Below are 12,833 nucleotides of genomic sequence, written 5' to 3'. Positions count from 1 at the left end.
AGGTGTTCGGTCCCCAGCTGCAGAGAACTCTTCTGCTCAGGTTTTCTGGACATAGGGCCTAAAGCTCTCCTTCATTAGTGCTTTCAGCTCATAAAATGGAATTTTTCAGGGTTAAGTCTGGTATCTAGATCATAATTTTTGAGAACATTTGCACTTACGTATATATGTTTCACTAATTCATTGAAGCAAATTTGATGATTCTGTATCAGACTTTTTTAATATCTCCTTAACCCTGCCTTCTTAAGTTGTATCTCTTCATGCTGTTTTTTGATATTTTATGCTGATTTGCATTTCTGAGGTATTTTTAAATTGTTCTGTAGTTTTATACTGTATACTATTTTGGATACAGTAAAAAAATGAGGACAAATGAATATGGAGACAAATAAGGAGCCAGAAGAAAACTTAGGGGAAAAGGAAAGCAACTCATGTCTGATATTTATGTGATAATTATTAAATATAGCAATTCTGTTATTGAAATGATACATATGCTAATAAAATGGTTATATCGGGGACTGGAAAAGGAAAGTTTTTCTTTGATTGGCCAGTATTTTATAATTCTTTAAATTAGGTAGCTGTTTTTCAAGAAAGTTTTTTTCTTTTTTAACAAGTACACCACCATTCTCTGAAGTGAGAGTGCATTGTACAAAATGTGTATGTCTTGATTAGACTAAAGCATTTGGTGCTTTTCAGTGTGTCTTGGCCAAAAAACATGCTCCTTGTTGTGTTTCTTTTGATAGCTCTGAGTGAAATAATGTAAAGTAATAATAACAAAATAAATGTCAAATCATGTAAGCCATCCTGTGATTAGAACTGTTTCATTCCACAACATTTTCTGTACTGTGGGAAATACGCTCTCTTTTTCTGCTTTCTTACTACAATAAAAATTTTTGATTATGCTTTGAAAGTCTTATTCAACAAATAGTTTTATTCTCATCGGTGTGTGTACCTTTGTGATCACTCTGTAGCATGTTCCTTATGGTATGACCAGACAGGACCCAAGATACTTTGGTGAACTGCTTTGCATAATATTCTCTTAAGGGTTAGAACAGAGCAGAGAGCACTGGCAAGTCTTGTCTAATTCAGTTGAAATACATTTTATTATTGGCTGCCAAATTTTCCTATCTTTGATATATAATTTCTTCATAGATAACATTTGTAAAGCAGTAATCATCTGAAGAAAGGTGGCACATAATCGCAAAGTAGCATTGCTGCCCTTCATTTGTAGTGGAAAATTGCTGCTGTTTATTTAGATACAGATACTTTTCAGAATTAACTTTTTGGAGTGTGTCATGCTTTTTTCAAATACTGCACACTTATGTTCGCCTCATGAACAGTAGGAGTTCAACACATTGAAGTTGTGGTTAGATTTGTATTTTTGCTTTATATAGTGCCTTGACTTCTGTCACACTGTGCTGCGACATCCAAGGCAAGAATAGATAGATGGGACTAAAATTGGGGTTGGGTTTAGTAACTTTAAATATTTGGAAATAAAAATGATAGATTATGGTATGTTTAAGAATCTTCTCAGCATGAGCATCTGTTCAGTGTGTGTTTCTGTACACCCAGAGTTCTTTTCGTGGTGGGCGTAAAGTGTACGAATAGTATTAACATAGAATATTTTAAAAATGTATCTGGTTATTGTGCTGTTAAATCGAATATGTAGTGTATTTGCTTTGATGCTAAATGCTTACTAAGCTTTGGAGACTGGAGTGTAGCTGATAATGAAGTTCTTGGTGTAATGAGAGGAGACAGTGTGATTGGCACTCTGAAGTGGCTTCTTTGGAAATTAATTAAAGAGTTTGTGCTGTCTCTTTAAAAGAAGAAACAACCAGGAAAGATGTTTTTTAACTTCAGATGCACGTTCTGTTGTTCCAACCCCTGTGAACTCCTTAATAGCAGTTGGCAGAAAAAGAGTTTGAATACCATGTCAGAACATTTTCAGTCTGTAGAACCAGTCTAGCCATCTGTTTCTCACCTCTTGATAAATATTTAAAACAGAAATTTTGCTGAGGGCTTTTTGTGCTGCGATTTCATGATTAAAAAGAAATGGCTATAGAAGACTTAATGATACTATTGTTGTGAGCTCCTTGGGGCCAGAAGCACACCATCTTTTATAATTAAGAAACCACTGGCACTGTAGAGTAGTATTTTAGAAATTACTTATGTTGGACCAAAGAAAGATCAAAGGATATTTGGTGATGTGCTCTTTTTAATCTTTCCTTGAACAAAATTCATTCTGTGCATAAACCCAAGTTCTGTTTTTAAAAATATTGAATAACTTGGTTGCATCAGTAATTTTTCAAAAGCTGTTAAAAATTTTCTTATGCTTTCAGTCCTGCTTTCAGACATTGTTTCCTTCTTGCTGTAAAATCTTAGTGGTTTTTTTTGTAGAAAATAAATCATGTGGTGATGTTGTCTAATCTTAAAAGTTGTCAAGTGTAATTATAGATGAAAAACATCCAGAATGTAAATATGAAAGAGTTAGCTTCAGAAAGTAGCTATTATATAGCATACTTCTGTTGTAGTAATTTATTGCATTTTTGTTCACTACATTAGAAAATTTAATTTTAGCTAAATAGAATTTTTTTCCCAAGCAAAAAGAGGTTTTTCTCTTGAAACTGAGAAACCTTTCTTGACTGTTAATGTGGGTATGGTTATGTAGTTACTAGCATTGTTAATGCAAATAAAAAAACCCACTGTAAATAATTCTAAATATCAAGCCATATCCCATATGGAAGTTCTTATATGATTTTGAATCTTAATATTTTGTAAATTTACTTTCCAGTGTGCTGACATATATTCTGTTAAAGAAACAGGGGGATGTTTGAGAGATGGAATGTGGATTTTTTTTTTTTTTTTTTTTTTGTCCCCAGATTTCTCCATTAGCATAACCCAAAGATTACAAACAGTAGAGATTCTCTCTTCAATGGGTACTCTTGCTGCTGTGGTCTGCAAATGTGTGCAAGGAATGTGTCTTGTGGCTGAAGTATAAGATTACAGTGTTTTCCAGATGCATGGCATGGTTACACATTTCCCCTGTCTTGGGTGACATGCTGGATAAAATGCCTGATCGCTGTCAGGTTCCTGTCTTTCACAAGCAGTGTTGTGTGGCTTACCTCATCCTTCGGAAGACCTGAGATTTCCAACTAGAAAGTTATGTAAGGATCAAATACTTGGTTATTGAAAGTGTAGTTACTTTTGGCATTGGTGTGAAAACAATTGTACTGAGTTTTAGTTGGAAATGTTTATCCATATTTTTCCAGCAATTGTCTGGTTCATAAACATCTGACCTTTTTACTGGTTTTTCCAGGAAGGGGTGTGTCGTTGTCATGAGACTCAATCAGTTTGGGTTTGATGTTGAGCATAATTGAAGAATGCATACATGTATCTTTGACTGTCTGTTTAGAAAGTGGGTTTTTTTGAGTTTTGAAAGCTTTATCATCTGATATCTATTAAAAAGGCATGTGTTTTTATTTATAGCCCCACTTGTTTATGTACTTGGAAGTGTATATGCTTTTCAGTGAAGCTTGTACAAACATACATGGGACTTTACTAATCTGGAAATTCTGAACACTGGAAAAGTATTGCTGTCTTGTAAAAGATGTATGTAGTATCCTTGTTGATAGTACAAAATCTAAGAGTTGCCTGTATCAAGATTTTAAATGCTGCAGCTCTCATTTGATTTCCTGAGTGAGAATAGTAAACAGGTTGTTGGGGATTGCAGGATCTTTATCTCAGCCAAGCTGAGGATTTCTTTAAAGCATGTATCTGTCAAAGTAATGATCTCTGGAATCACAAATCCCTCAGAATTTGGGATGAAAAAAGCACGGGAAGATAAAAGTTTGTTGGCATTGTGCTCATGGCTGAGGGTTGCCCCAGCAGGCATGATTGGTTTGCAGGTAAATGAAGGAAGACAGAAGGTTTGTTGTTATTGCTTGTGTAGTTACTGATGCTGTAGATGTAATGAAATAAGTCTGATATCTAAAAGTTAATTAGTGTTGTATTTAAATTAGTTCTTAAACTGGATTGATCTGGGTGAGACCCTCATTTATTAATATAGTATTTTTAAATACTTCAGTCCTTACATTTGCAGAGCACTTTTTAGTGTTCTTGGTAAACCTAGGAATTGAGTAATATTGGGTGTTTTATTTTTGTGTGGAGGGGAAGTTACTTAACACAATTCAGATTAAATTTTCATTGTTCGTGCAACACATGCATACTTTATAAAGAACTTGAATTCTTTTTGGTAGAGAAAAGAATTCCCTGAAGTCCAGATATGTTCAGCTTTTTCCTTGTAATAGTGAACAAACTGTTCAGTGAAAGCTGAAATTCCTGTCAGATTGTTTCATTTTGCCCCTAGTGAGTTTACGTACCCCAGTCCCAGTGCTCTCTTGGCAGAAAATTCAGAGGTTTGTCTTCAGATGTATGTCAGTGCTTCAGCTGGATGGGAAAAGAAGGAAAAAAAAAGTATTATACTAATAAAAGCCTTCTGGTTTTCATTAAAATGCAGACCCTCTGCACTGACTTTGTTTATAGAATTATCTGCAATAAGTTTCTGCGTTGCTGGGGATTTTTTCAGCTACAAGTTCTAGTCTAAGAGGAGAGTGGAAGGAGTATTACATTTTGTGCTAGGTGACTATTACAGTATTACATTTTGTCCTAGAACAGGAAAGGGCTGAATTTTAGGTGCACTGAATTTTCTGAAAATTTCTACAGTGTGGAAATCTGAAATAGTTGCATGTAAGATTTATGAATACCTTTTCACTGATTTTTTTTTTTTTTTTTTTTAATTCAGAACTCTACTTCTGCTTTGTCAGTTGCAATGAACAGAAAAACTGTTTTCTGGCATTGTGCTTTGTGCATTCCCCTGTAGTTTTATTACTGTTTACATCTTTTGAAGGAGAAATGCAGTCTTACTGTGAGCTAAAAAGCTAATATTGCAAGACCTAAATCTTTCTTGGGCTTTAATGTGGAACTCTCGTGTCATCTTGGGCAAATAAACTTACTTTTTGTCCCTGTTAGTTGGGTTGTAGAATTGGAATATACTTAGTTTGTTTTAATCAAATTAATATCGTAGCAATATTTGTAGAATACTTTAACATTCTTTATGTGTAAGGGCATGGTAATATGGCGTTTTAAAATGTTGAAAGTAATCCATGCACTTTTATTCTGGTTTTGGAGGGGGTAGAGTTAATTTACTATGTAGTAGCTGGTACAGTTTCTGTGATTTGGTTCCTCACAAATGTTTGATCCAGAGGCAAGTACTGTGCGAATCGCTTCTCCCTGGCTGGTACACGAGAAATAGTACAACGTGCTTTTTTGTAGTTCCATATTAAGTAAAAAATACTTTTGCAGCATTGTACAATGTAATTACATCCACTAGATTTGAGTTTGGAGTTATTTAAGTTCTAAAGAACTTCTGAAATATGACAGCAATTGCACTGGAGAGTTGAGAGGCAGCCTTAACTTTTGGCATACTTGAGGTAACCAAATGTGAGTGCAGGTGGTGAAGATGGGCGTGCCTCTTGGAACTCCATCTGCATTGTAAATCCTTTGTAAAGAGAGCATTTGACTGCTGGATTCTTTCTCATGATGGATGCCCAATTCGAGTGGGTGTGAAAACCTCACTTTGTATATTCTGGTCGGTAGAGTCATTGGAGGGTGTTTACTACATGGGTATGCTTCTTGTACACTTTGTACCCCAGATGCCTCATTTCTCTCAGAGGAGGTCAATAATGTTTTACTTTTCTAATAATATCTTCAAACAAACATTTGGTTTAGATGGCATGGGGTTTTCTTGTGGCAGTGAGTGGGAAAATAATTGGTGTGTGTGAACCCCAGACAACACCTGTGCTCCAATGCAGGAAGAGGAAATTATAATATTTATAATATCCAACATTTTTAATCCTTTCAGTAAATGGATAAAGTGTTCTTCAGTTATCTGTTATGGTATCGAATTGTCCTGCAATTTTTCCTATATTTATGTGATGCCCATCACAATTACAGGAATATTATGGGTATTTGATATTTGAAATCAATCATGGGAGTGTATTTTATGTTTGTATTTACATAAGACCTACTACCATTAGTCACATAGCGTCCTTGTGTTGTGCAGCATTCTACACAAACTCAGTGTAAATAGCATCCTCAATCCAGTTAACTGCGAGTTCCAGCAGGGGCTGGGTCCTGTAGTGGTGGTGCCAAATGAGAGTTGTGCAAACCCCAATATTGTTCAGCACAGTGGGCAGTGATCTCAACTGCAGCCTCGTAGCTGTTTCTTTGGGTGAGCCTTGCAAGCAAAGGGTGGCAGTGGGGCGGACCTTTGTCATATTTGCAAGGGATGAGCACCCAAACAACCTAAGAGAATTCAGGAAATACTTGTTGAAAAGTACAAGGGAGTGTTGGTGTCTCAAGCGAAGCAAACAATAATCCTTTGGTATGATGAGGTAATTAGCGAGAATCAGCCAGCAGTGCCCTTGAAAGTGAGGTTAAGAAGCTAATGTGTGCTGTGATAGAGATAATGCACCCAAATAGTGCTGGGTGAAAAACACGTGGGCAAAAGGATAATCTCTCAGTGCCAGAGAACAGGATGTGGTGTGGTTGAGAAATGAGATGGGTAGGGAATGCCTAAAGACGGCAGATCTGGAATGGCTAGAAAGAGACTGATTTAAAAAAAAAAAAAAAAAAAAAAAAAAAAGAGAAGTTGTTAACAAGTTTTAGGATGGACATAGATTTGAGATTTGGGAATGAAGTCAAATAATCAGGTGAAAGAAAGGTTATAGTTTGAGACTTTAGTGTAAAAGGCATAAACCAGTAAAGTGCAATAGCTGCAAAGGTATGATGTGCATTATATGCTTTTAAATGAAATGTTTTATCTTAATTTTTTCCCTGAGAACGACTTCAAATTTGTGATTAGTAAATGGAAAACTGTTTGAAGGTCCACTAAGGATGACTGATAAAACAATTTTGTTCTGTAGAGTCAAATGTGAATTCTCTCATGCCCCTAATACCTACTTTATTTGCACCCTAATAATGCAGGTACTCATTTACATATTTAATTTTACCAATACTTGTTCATTTTATGAGCATAGATCTCACAGGATCTGTGAAACTCATTAACGTGTGTGAGACTAAATACTGTATTACCAGGACATTTTCAAAGCCTTGTTTGGTTTTTGAGAAAGGGAATATTTGCAAACTAGCTCTGCCTGTAGCTTGTAGTTGACACACAACATTATTTAAATCAGCAACAATTACTGATGTTATTTTCTTTAATGGATCTTTTTTCAGCCTTATGAGTTTTGACTGCTATGAACTGTGAGTTAGAAGAACAAGAATATGTACTTGGATTTATGAATGGTGAAAATTTTATTTTCAGAGTATTTATAATTTATTTAATTAAAAACTTTATCTCAGTAACTGTGGTTTTTATTATCTGGGAAATTGGGTAAACAACAGATGATGGCATTCAGTGTTTGTACAATATGGTCAAGGTGTTACAAATTTATTCGGAGGAGGGCAAGAAAAGGATGAACTTGTCTTGAAAAGTTCTCCAGCATGTTGTAATAAAATGGTAAAAACCAGAGTGGAATATCTGGTTAGGTTTCGTGTCTAAGAAGATAGCATGTTTAAAGAGGAAAAATTAATTTCTCAAAAATAAATAGTAACTTATCAGGAAAATCCAAATGTTTGAGATTTTTCTACATTGTAGTAATGTGAGGGGAATGTAGACTGTACAGTTCCATGAAACTTAACTAGAAATGTCACCATGTCAGGCAAGCTGTGCAGTTTTGTGAAGTATCCTGGCTCTGCATGATACTCAAATATTTACTCCTGCAGCAAGAGGTGTGGTGATCTGATTAAGTGTTTAGGTTTAGATTGAGGAGACAGAGTTGTGGGTTATTTGTTTTGGTTTATCTTGATTGCTTCTTTGTTTTGTAAAGATTGTGTTATTTCTGCTGACATTTTGCAATCACATAAACCAGATATTTTAACTTATCTCCCCAAGTTTGAGACCCTGTTAATATTAAGACCTCTCTTTAATAACAAGGGTAACTTCTTTCCAAATGGCTTTTTAAGAGACGTGTTCACTTTGGTATTGGTGCTAAGGAGAATAATTACCATCTTTCCAGAAGCAGTGTTACAGTTCCTCCTGTGCTAGCCTAGCACTTGAGAGATCTGAGTGGATTTCTCCAAGTTCCAGCTTTATGTTCTGCATTCTGAGAGAGAAGCAGTGAGGTAGGAGTAGTTGAGTGCAACAAGAAGTTTTTACTGGAAGAAGCATCCATTTAGTGGATTGGAACTGGAGTTCTGTAAAACCAGGGATTGGCTCTGTACATTAAAACGTGGTGTTAGGCAGAATGTGCTACCTGCTCTTCCTGCTTGGGTGCCTTAGCCCCAGTGACATCCACTTACTTTGGTTCTGTGGGGTTGTCGTTCAGTTTCGCCGAAATCTCAATAGTCGAACTGAAATAATTTTCTTAAAAGAGTTAAAATACTCTTAAAGATGAGATGCCAGTGGTATTTAAGCGTAGTGATTCTTAGATGAAATGTTTTTCCATGTTCTGTCTGCTTTATACTTCAAGGCTGTAATTGTGGGCTGTGTAATGAATACATTTTGACATCATTTGTATAAAATCCCTTACAATTTTTGAGAAAACATGTAATTGTCTTTAAAGTGGTTGTGCTGAATGGCCAGGATTCATGCTTTTTACAATAATGAGGCACCATGGAATATCAGTGTTCCAAACTCAAGTTAAAACCTTGAGTTTTAATTCTGAAAGGAGAGCTTCTACAGACCTTTATGCACCCATTAAGTGGAAATACTGCTGTTAGTTTATTTATACTGGAAAATGTGAATTTTAAGACCTTATATGTAAATGTTTCTTATGATCTTGATAGACTATTTGTAGTACTTTGTACTTAGCATTTCAACTTCTAATAATGCAGGCATAATCAGACTGTAAGTCAAACCTGAAACTTGTGGCTTTCCTGACTGCTTTTCTTCATTATGTCATTGGAAAAGAGGTTTGATTTTTTTTTTTTTTCTTTTTTTGCTGACTTGTGTTCATTTGTGGGAAGAGGATCATGCTCCCCTATCTCCCTAGTTAATCTAACAATTGTTTGGATGTTGCCTGTTAACCTTTCAGGACTGTTAATACTGACTCTCTTACGAAGACAGCATAGCTTTTCATACTATTGAAATTGCTTTTCATAATGTTCTTCCTGTCCTTTCTTAATCAATGTAAAACAATGTTTCATATGGTTGTAAAGGGGTTTTTGTTTTTTAAGGAAGGTGGTGAATTTTAAAGCATTTCTTCAAGAGCCCTTTGCAGATTTTTCATTTATTTTCAGTTGATTTAAATTATCTCTAAGTGGCACAGTATGTAGCTTAACCTCATTGCAAGAAATATTTTTAAAATATTATTGTATTTTGCAAAAAGCTGATAAAAGCACTTGAAAAATATAACTAAAAATCTGTGCATTCCTGCTGTAGTAAAGGGGTTTGAGGCTTTGCTTGTGGTTGGATCCCTTATCTTTTGATAGTCTCTGCCACTACAGCTAATCCAATAGTAAGTTTATAGCAGGAAATGGCACCCTAACATCTTGAATGGCTTTTTTTTTTTACCATCAAATTCTGCTTATCTTTGTTCTGAGAAGTTTCTTCTGATCTTAATTTGCTAGAAGTTCTTAACAATTTACTTGCTCCATTTTTAGTTTTAGACTATCTTACATAATATTTATTCATCATCTTTCCTTTGATGTTACAATTCATTCAGTTGCTTCAGCAGCATTAGTTTCTGTATTCTGCTTAGTATTAACTTCTATTTTATGAGGAAAAGACATGGATAAAGAGGATGACAAGTTAACAATGAAGATGTGCAAGTTAGACAAAGTTATTTGTAAGGCCATCTTCTGGGGTACAGCATGCTTTCTGATGTGTGCACTATTCTTCTGGGCTTTGATCTGTGTTTGTCATCTCTATAACATGGTATAAAACATCTGTAGCACCTGTAGAGGTGTTGCTGAAAGCTTTCATGTTAGTATTTCAGAAGGCTTTCATAATCAATATTTCCATATGAGGAACCCTTTTCAGTAGCTGTCATTGCTTTAACTTTCTTGAGTGGAAACAACGGTAAATATGTTTTAGATAATCTCATAAGCTGTACATTTAAGCACTATCTTTTGACTTTAAGGACAGTATATTAAAAGACATTTCTAGTAAAGCTGTATTTAATACCAGATGACACAAAATGTCGTATTTCTTATCCAATTAGATTCATCTGGCTGGAAACTGTTTACTGTTTCAGGTGCAAGTGGTTTATTTGAATTACATTTGGTGTGTAATGTAAACTGCTGTTGCCCTACAGTAATATTAGGAATCCTAAGTTACATCTTGGAAAAACACCTTTATTCAATATTTTCTTCACAATTTTATGTGTCTAATTTCCTGTCAGTATTTGCCTACTAGCTGTGCATTTATTGATGTTGTGGTCCAGTTTAACTGCTACTCAGTTTTATGCTATATTTTCTGGGAATCTAATTGTTTCTGTTAGAGTTCTTTACCTATTACACCTGCTTATTGCAAAAATCTATTACTAGTTTATACATTAGAGTTGTAAAAATTAGAAGAATTGTTTCCAATATACACAGATTCAGAAATCAGAGATGACTGTGCAGATGTTGGGATAAGTGTATTAGGTAGTCTCTACAGTTCTTTGTTGAAGTGGGGAAAGCTATTTTTCAGCATGGGTGAAAAATATTTTAATTTGCATTTTAGTTGATTATTGAGTTTGGAATCCGTGATGAGAAATGTTTAAATGTTTGCAGTGATCTTGAGCAACAAAATTCTGTGTCAGTCAGATACATGGCTTAGTTATAAGTACTGTTGTTAAGATATTAGTACATGTTATCTCAGCATGATTTTAACATGGAAGTAAAACAAATTACGCTGATGTTGGTGACAACCATTTAAGGTGGGTGCTGAGAACCACAACAGTTTAGAGAGCATTAAATTATTTCTAAATTGCTCTCGTGTTATTGTTGATTGTCTCCATGAAGTAACTAGTTGGTACATTTATTTCTATGAATGAACTGGTTTGTGGCATGCTGGAAATTGAAGTATTTATTTTGTGCTACTATGTATTCTTGAGAGGCATAAAAGTTTTTGATTGTTTGTATGTATGTATGTAACCAGAAAAAACAAGAAACTTTAATTTTATTATCAGGAATGTACTCTAATTGCAGCAGGTTGATAGCAAGTGAGTTTTTCCAGCCTAATGGACTAATGCCAGATGTGTGCCAGCCTGATGGACTAATGCCACTAGTGCAGGGCACATCTCATGTCAGTTGATTCATGCTTATATATATAAAAACTAGTTTGAAAACTGAATTTTTAACAATTAGAGTAAAACCAAGTCCAGTAGAACTTTGGGAACTGAAAAGAAATATATTAACTTTAGGCTTTCTTTTTGCAATTTAAGAAATACCAATAATTAACCCATGTTCCATGACATTAACATCAGGGTTATATTCATTGAGAATGTAATTGCTAAAGTGCTGTTTCAGGGTACTGCTGAGAAGTTAATATATTCTCAACTTTTACTTTATCTACTTTTGCTGCCTTTGTTTCAGTTTACTAATGTGCTTTGTAATTGGGTAGTGGATATACTTAAACTTGATGTAAAATACTTCATATATTTCAGTTTATTGGTTAAGTATTTTGTTTAAGCTTTTTTATGATACTAAAACAAATACTGTTTTCACAATTAACCTTGTGATTTTTTAAATGCAAATTGTGCATTCTGCTCCGATAAAAATTGTAGTAATTTTGCATATTCTTATAAAGAATTTTAGGGCGTCTGGGAAATTAATCCTTGTGACTTTTTTTGTGATATGGTATGTGATACCATAAGAATGCTCAAAATTTAGTCAAATATATTTTGATAAATGATCTTTTGAATGTTTTAAACATGTAGTATTTCTCTGAGGCTGATGGGAACAATAATATCAAATAGTTTCCTTTCCAAATAATTCTCTTCAGAAAAAAAAAAAAAAAAGTTGACTGGTGAGTTTCTTTAATTTTCCAAATCTGCTGAAGATGCACTGAATTCAGAATGTTTATTAATTTTCTTTCTAAAAGATATGCATGGTTTTACACAATGATATGTAATGGCATAAAAGCTAAAAAAAGAGACACTTGGGGAAAAGGCACTTGATTTAATTTTTTCTACCACAAAATCATGATGTTTTCTTGATTACACTTTGGCTTGATTTAATCACTGAGTTTAAAATGTTTTTGCTAAGATATGAAATGTTAAGGTTCCCCAGATATGAAACATCAATTTTCAGTGTTTTTTTAATCAAGCCAGTAACGTTAAAAAACAAAGTTGAAACTCCCATGTTCAATTAGATGGTTTCAGTTTTATAGTCAATGTAATAAAAGATGTTACAGTTTTATGCAGTATGAAAGATATGGGTTTTGGTTTTCTCATTATGTCGTATTTTATTCAATAATTGAGGCTGTTTGTCGGAGTTTCTTTTGTGTTTCTTTGACAGTTCCTAGACCATTGATTATTTATAGAGATTTATCCCTTATTGGTTAATATTTTGCTAGTGAAACGAGTGCTTAGTAAAAACATGAGTAGCACTTCATGTTGAAGAATGAAATCACAAATAATTAAGTTTACCATAAAGGACATATTGAATGTTGTGTGGCAATGACATAAAGTACAGGAAGGGTTATAACTTTAGGTGACAAAAAGACTGTCACTTTCTTCTACTTCCAGATCAATGTATAATAAGGAGTGTTAAGTTTCACAAGGTTCTTTGGG

At 34.3% G+C, this 12,833-nt stretch overlaps 1 protein-coding gene across 3 annotated transcripts in view; it reads left to right on the top strand.

Moving 5' to 3' along the window:
• Nucleotides 1-12,833, top strand: part of FNBP1L (formin binding protein 1 like) — a 57,652-nt gene that overhangs the window by 3,300 nt on the left and 41,519 nt on the right. The gene's annotated exons all lie outside the window — the stretch shown is intronic.

This window comes from Vidua macroura, chromosome 9 (assembly GCF_024509145.1).
Source record: "Vidua macroura isolate BioBank_ID:100142 chromosome 9, ASM2450914v1, whole genome shotgun sequence".
Classification (NCBI taxonomy): Eukaryota; Metazoa; Chordata; class Aves; order Passeriformes; family Viduidae; genus Vidua; species Vidua macroura.
The sequence above is the reverse complement of the archived record's forward strand: the minus strand, read 5'-3'. Positions and strand labels throughout refer to the sequence as shown.